This window comes from Chenopodium album, chromosome 18 (genome assembly GCF_948465745.1).
Source record: "Chenopodium album chromosome 18, dcCheAlbu1.1, whole genome shotgun sequence".
Taxonomy (NCBI): domain Eukaryota; kingdom Viridiplantae; phylum Streptophyta; class Magnoliopsida; order Caryophyllales; family Amaranthaceae; genus Chenopodium; species Chenopodium album.
The window spans coordinates 50,433,617-50,439,321 of NC_137851.1; the positions used below are offsets into that span (position 1 = coordinate 50,433,617).

The 5,705-nt window shown below is 33.8% G+C and overlaps 1 pseudogene; it reads left to right on the top strand.

Annotated features, from left to right (window-relative positions):
- The first annotated feature begins 2,564 nt into the window (after positions 1–2,564).
- LOC145592328 (AT-hook motif nuclear-localized protein 29 pseudogene) lies at positions 2,565–3,830 on the top strand (annotated as a pseudogene).
- The last annotated feature ends 1,875 nt before the right edge of the window (positions 3,831–5,705 follow it).

Below are 5,705 nucleotides of genomic sequence, written 5' to 3' on the forward strand. Positions count from 1 at the left end.
TTTCTTTAGAATATGCTCATATTTGAATGATGACATGGCAGAGTGTCACATGGCACATAAACGTTTTTAGGAACGCTTTTTAATATATACTAGATTAGTCCCGTGCGATGCACGGTTTTAATATAAAAAATAAATTATAAACTCTTTAGCACATGTTGAGAGAAAACAACTACTTTTTCTGTAGTACTTTCTAATTAAATATGAAAATACAATTTTCAAAAATCCATTTTTTTCCATATTTTTTTTTAGATTTAATTAAATTATATTATTAAATATTTTTAACAACTACTTGTAAATAATAAAATAGCGTAATATGCGTTAAAAACTTAAATTTTAAAATTCAATTTGAATTTAATTTTCAAAACAATGTTAAATAGGGTAGCTCAAAAGGGGGAAAAAAACAATATGACATCATCCTTGCATTTTGGCGGGAAAAAAATTAAATAAGAGAGTGACACACTGACACGTAAACAGTGATGACGTCAGCGGTTGTTACTTTAGTAATATTTATATAAATATAGATTCATAGAATGGGTAGTTAATATCTAAATATGCTTGTTTGGATTCTTAGGCAAATTTTATTTATGAGTATTGAGTGAAGAGAGAAATCTAATAATGTATGTGATAATAAAGAGAGAAATAACAATTTAAAAAAGAAAGAAAAAATTTGTTACACATAATATAAAACAGAGGTAATAATAATGTATACGCCTAAAGGAGGGATTTAATTTTTGACAATTTATATACTTATATAGTTGTATGTCATTAGGTGATTAGAGCCGGGCAAGATTTCATTTGGTACGAATTAGTAAATACTGTATAAACCTAAAGAAGGATCATTATTTTTGACAATTTATATACTTGTATAGTTGTAGTCATTAGGTGGTTAGGGCAAGATTTCATTTGTTACGAATTATAAGTGTATGTTAACTAATCTTGTTAAACTAGTATACACATATACAGTACTTACATTATTTTACTTAGAAATGAAAGTTTAACACTTGAATTATTTTAATCTAATATTGCATAAGTGGATAGTACTTAAGGCTTGTTCACATTTACTAAACTAAGCTGAACTGAACTAAACTGAACTGATTGGAGATAAATTGAACTGAACTGAACTGAATTGAACTAATTGGAACTGAAATAAATTGAACTGAATTGAAATGAATATTTTATGAGAGAAGGAAATTAGAAGCTGAAACGAATTGAACTGAACTGAAATTAAGCTGAAGTGAACAGACCCTTAATCTAATGTAGTTTGCATCCATAAACTTTTTTTTTTTCTTTTCTTTTTTCTTTTGAGAAAGTATCCATTGTACTGTAAAACAAAATGATGGAAAGTGTCATTTTTTTATTATTTAATTTTAATTATCATATAAAATAGTTTTGATTAAATATTGACAAAGCCTCATAATAGACTTATTAATATAGCTTTTGAGATACTACTATATTTTTAAGTAAGAAAATATATATTTTAAGACTTGATTTCCATTTTCACACTTAATTATTTATTTTCACAGCTAACAGCTAATTGACAGCTAATAGCTATACATACAACCAACAACTATTATCACAGTTAACAACTACTTCTACTGCTACATTTTACTGAACACGTCCGATATGAATGTACTCAACATGAACGTTTTACTCAATAGCCTTGTCAAAAATAAAAAATAAAAAATAAAAAATTGAGCATTGTTAGTATTAGTTTACTAAATTTTTCCAAGAGACATAAGGATTAGCCCCTATTCTTTTGAACAAAATGACGATGAACTAGAATGTAGCTAAGTTAAGTTGAATGGAATATTAATACTATCTCCATTAATTATTATATATGATTTTTGGATATTATTCGTGAGATATAAAAAAATTTCAAAGTATATATAATAATTAACGAAGATAGTAGTAATAATAGAGTTGATTTGAATAAACTGAAGTAACATACATTTTGAAATACAGGTAAGAGAATAGAGTCTAAAAGAAATTAACATTCAACTTGTTAATGATTGACAATATTTTAACCTTTAGAACATTTTCAACTATCCTACACATACGCATTAAATAATTTTTATTTTTTTTTAAAAAAAAACTTACCATAGAATAATGAAATACAGAGTACAAACACTAACTTAAATTTGAATGTCTTATTCTTAAAATTAAATAAAAATAAACATGGGTCAAATAAAAGCAAGGGACCAAATACAATAAATTAAATGAATAAAATATAAGTTCATTTTTTTTTTTTTATTTATTGAAAACGGGGTTGGCTAAACATAATAAAGGTCTCTTGAGTCCTATGCGCATGAATTTAAGATGAGAGATCTCCATTAAAACTCCTTATCATACTTACTATGCATAGGAAAATGATACCCTAGCTAGTTCTTATTATTACTCGTATTATTTTATTATTTCTTTTACTTTAATAAGGGAAAATAATTCTCCGTTACATAGTGGGTACTACGGCGTAGCATTACGTATTCTTGTGCTCGAACAAGTGATGCTCGTAGTATATACTTGTATTTATTACCGTATGTATATGTAAATACGTCATTGGCGTAAATATATACACACTAGCTACTATTCTACAATTGGATCTGCTCACTTGATGCTTAAAGTCTAACTCAAAGGGCATTAGTATTGCAGTTTGCAGATCAAAACATATTTATTTATTTTTTTTAAAAAAAAAGTTCTTGGTCAAAGCTCAAGCAATAAACTACAAGTTGGCAAGAAATACAAAACAGATTTATTTTTGTCAACGTTGTAGAAGATCTAACAAGTTGCTAGAGTAGAGTGAAGATCAAGCTTGTTGTTGAAACAAGGAAGAGGAAAAACCAGATCAGTGCGTTTTTATTACTACTGCTACTACTCAAGTTTTATATATGTATATCATAAATCAGCAAGCGAAAAAGATTAATACTTGATTAGTTTGGATTGATAGTTTTGATTGATTCATCCAAGGTAGAATAGTAGATGTGTTGGGAATCATGTCGGGTTATGATGGAGGAGGAGGGCATGGACATGGACTTATGGGATCAGGTGCATCGCACTCGTCTTATCTGCATCAACTTCTGCAGAACAACAACAACAACCAGCCTTCAGAGTCTCAGACCACTTCTGAGTCTGCAGACGTCGACAGATCAGATCCTGCAGCAGCAGGCGCAACAAGCTCTGGTGGAGGAGGAGGAGGAGGACCGATGAGACGGCCTCGAGGCAGGCCTTCTGGATCCAAAAACAAGCCTAAACCACCTATTGTAGTCACCCGAGACACCCCCAACGCGCTGAGATCTCACATGTTGGAGGTGTCTTCGGGTGCAGATGTTATGGAATCTCTTTCAGCGTATGCCAGAAAGAGGGGGAGGGGAGTCAGTGTCATCAGTGGTACTGGTACTGTCATGGATGTTACCCTGCGCCAGCCTGCAGACAGTAGCAGCGTCGCCACACTACACGGGAGGTTCGAGATACTGTCGATTACAGGGACTGTACTGCCCCCTCCTGCGCCCCCTGGAGCAGGAGGCTTGTCCATATTTTTGTCAGGAGGGCAAGGGCAGGTGGTTGGGGGCTGCGTAGTGGGTCCGCTGCTCGCTTCTGGGCCTGTCATGCTGATGGCAGCTTCTTTCTCTAATGCAGTTTTCGAGAGGCTTCCCTTGGATGATCATCAGGAGGATGTGCAGGTGCCTCCTGATCATCCTGCAGCAGGAGGAGGAGGAGAAGGTAGCGGTACTACGGGTGGTGGTGGAGGTGGTTACGGGTTTCCTGTGGCTGGAGGTGGTGGTGATCATCATGGTCTAATGGGTTGGGGTGCAGCTGCTCCTCGTCCACCATTTTAATTTACTCTTTCTACTACTAGTACTATATATAGCTGGTTGGTTTTGATTAATTGATTGATTGAATTGAGTAGTTAGGATTTCAGAGCTTAGATCAAATGCGAAGAACAAACTAGTACTGCCTTTGGAAGCAGGTTTTGCTGCTCAAACAACTGTTCTGATTTCTGTTTTTCACTTTCAATTTCATGTTGCTAACTATATGCTTTCATTCATTCGCTAAAAAAAATATTTAAAACGCGTACTTTTCTAATCTGAAATGGTATCAAATTAAGTACAGGGATGGGGGGCTGAAGGAGGTCATATGCTCATATCAATAGAGTTAGTGCAATTGATGCTAGCTATATATGAAAAGGCGTCGGATGCTTCTTGTAGATATACTTTAGATGTTTGAAAGGGTGACGGATCAGCAGCATAACTTAGGATAATTTTTTTGGTTATATTTAGTTGTAATAGTCAGCCACATGTTATTTTATTGAATATATATATGTAACTAATAAAATTGATTTATTTGCTTATTACTAACAAGCACATACATCAAGTTTATTAGTTACATCAACTAATAAGCACATACTTGATGTTATGCTATTACTACTTTTTACAATGGAGACAAAGGGATTCTTTGGGTTGACAAATCAACTCTCGTCTCCACCACCTGCCTTATAAATGGCCTGTCTAAGAGCTATGACTAATCTAAATGACGCGCTTCTCTTCAAACAAGTCTCTTGTATGCATCTCAATCCTCGACTGTTAGTGTCAAGAGTTTTAAAACATCATGATAGTTGTTCTTTGTGCGTGCACAGGGATGGAGACCGGAGTCTAAGTCGTGCAACAAACAGATTTGTTGAGGGGTTTTGCATGGAAGATATTATTATACGGTTGACAAATAAAGATGGAGAAGGATCTACCTCAGATTCGACTGTCACCCAGCTGAACAGATTTGTTTCAGTCCTTTGCCACCCAGTTGTGAAAGGTGCCAGCATAACATGCCCTTTAAAACTAAAATCACAAATAAAGTCAAAACATATATATGTCTGAGATGTGATCATGAAAATTCTAAACTGAAACCTGTAAAACTGGGATTGGAATTACATAGCTCTTTTCGCTATCTGTGCTCGAGTCCAGTGATACATTACTAGTACATATGTGGACTGGCTTGAGGCCCGGGTGCAAGAAATGGCAGCATGGTTCGCATTTAAACTTGACTGCAAAATCATCGTTGCGGCAAACAATAAGATGGGCAACTAGCCTAAATAATCCAGTAACTTGTTGTACTACAGAACATATTAAGTAAGCAAGTACAACAAAATGCAAAAATTAAATCATCAAATGGACCAAACATATATGTAAACAATCTCTCGAAAAGATCCCAAATATAACCTAAAGCATATTTGATACAACTCAATGAAGTGTTTACTATTCTCATGTCACAAGTATCTATCAATAATCATAAAAATAATGTGTATACAAGCACTTCTATTATTCTTAGTACATTACTACGACTAAGTCCTCATCAAAGAAGTGTGATAATTTAAGTACTTCGTCAAGTGAAATGAATTAGCTAATTCAAATTCTCTAGATTTGTAAGACAATTGAGTTAGATTGAGTCTCGATAATTAATTTACTAGGGGTGATTGGAGACCCACTAATGCAGTTATATAAACTAGATGCCTTGAAATCTCTGTTAGGATAATAAATTTTGGTAATTGAGGTGGTCAAATGCACTTGTATGGAAACCCAACTCTAGTCGGTAAATCCTTCTCCCCATCATCGTTCTTCCCCACACTAGGTCAAATAGACAAATAATAATAATGAAGGCAATGAACTTAGCAACATTGTGACCAACTTCTTGAAGGAATAGCTAGTCCTTTGGTTCTCATT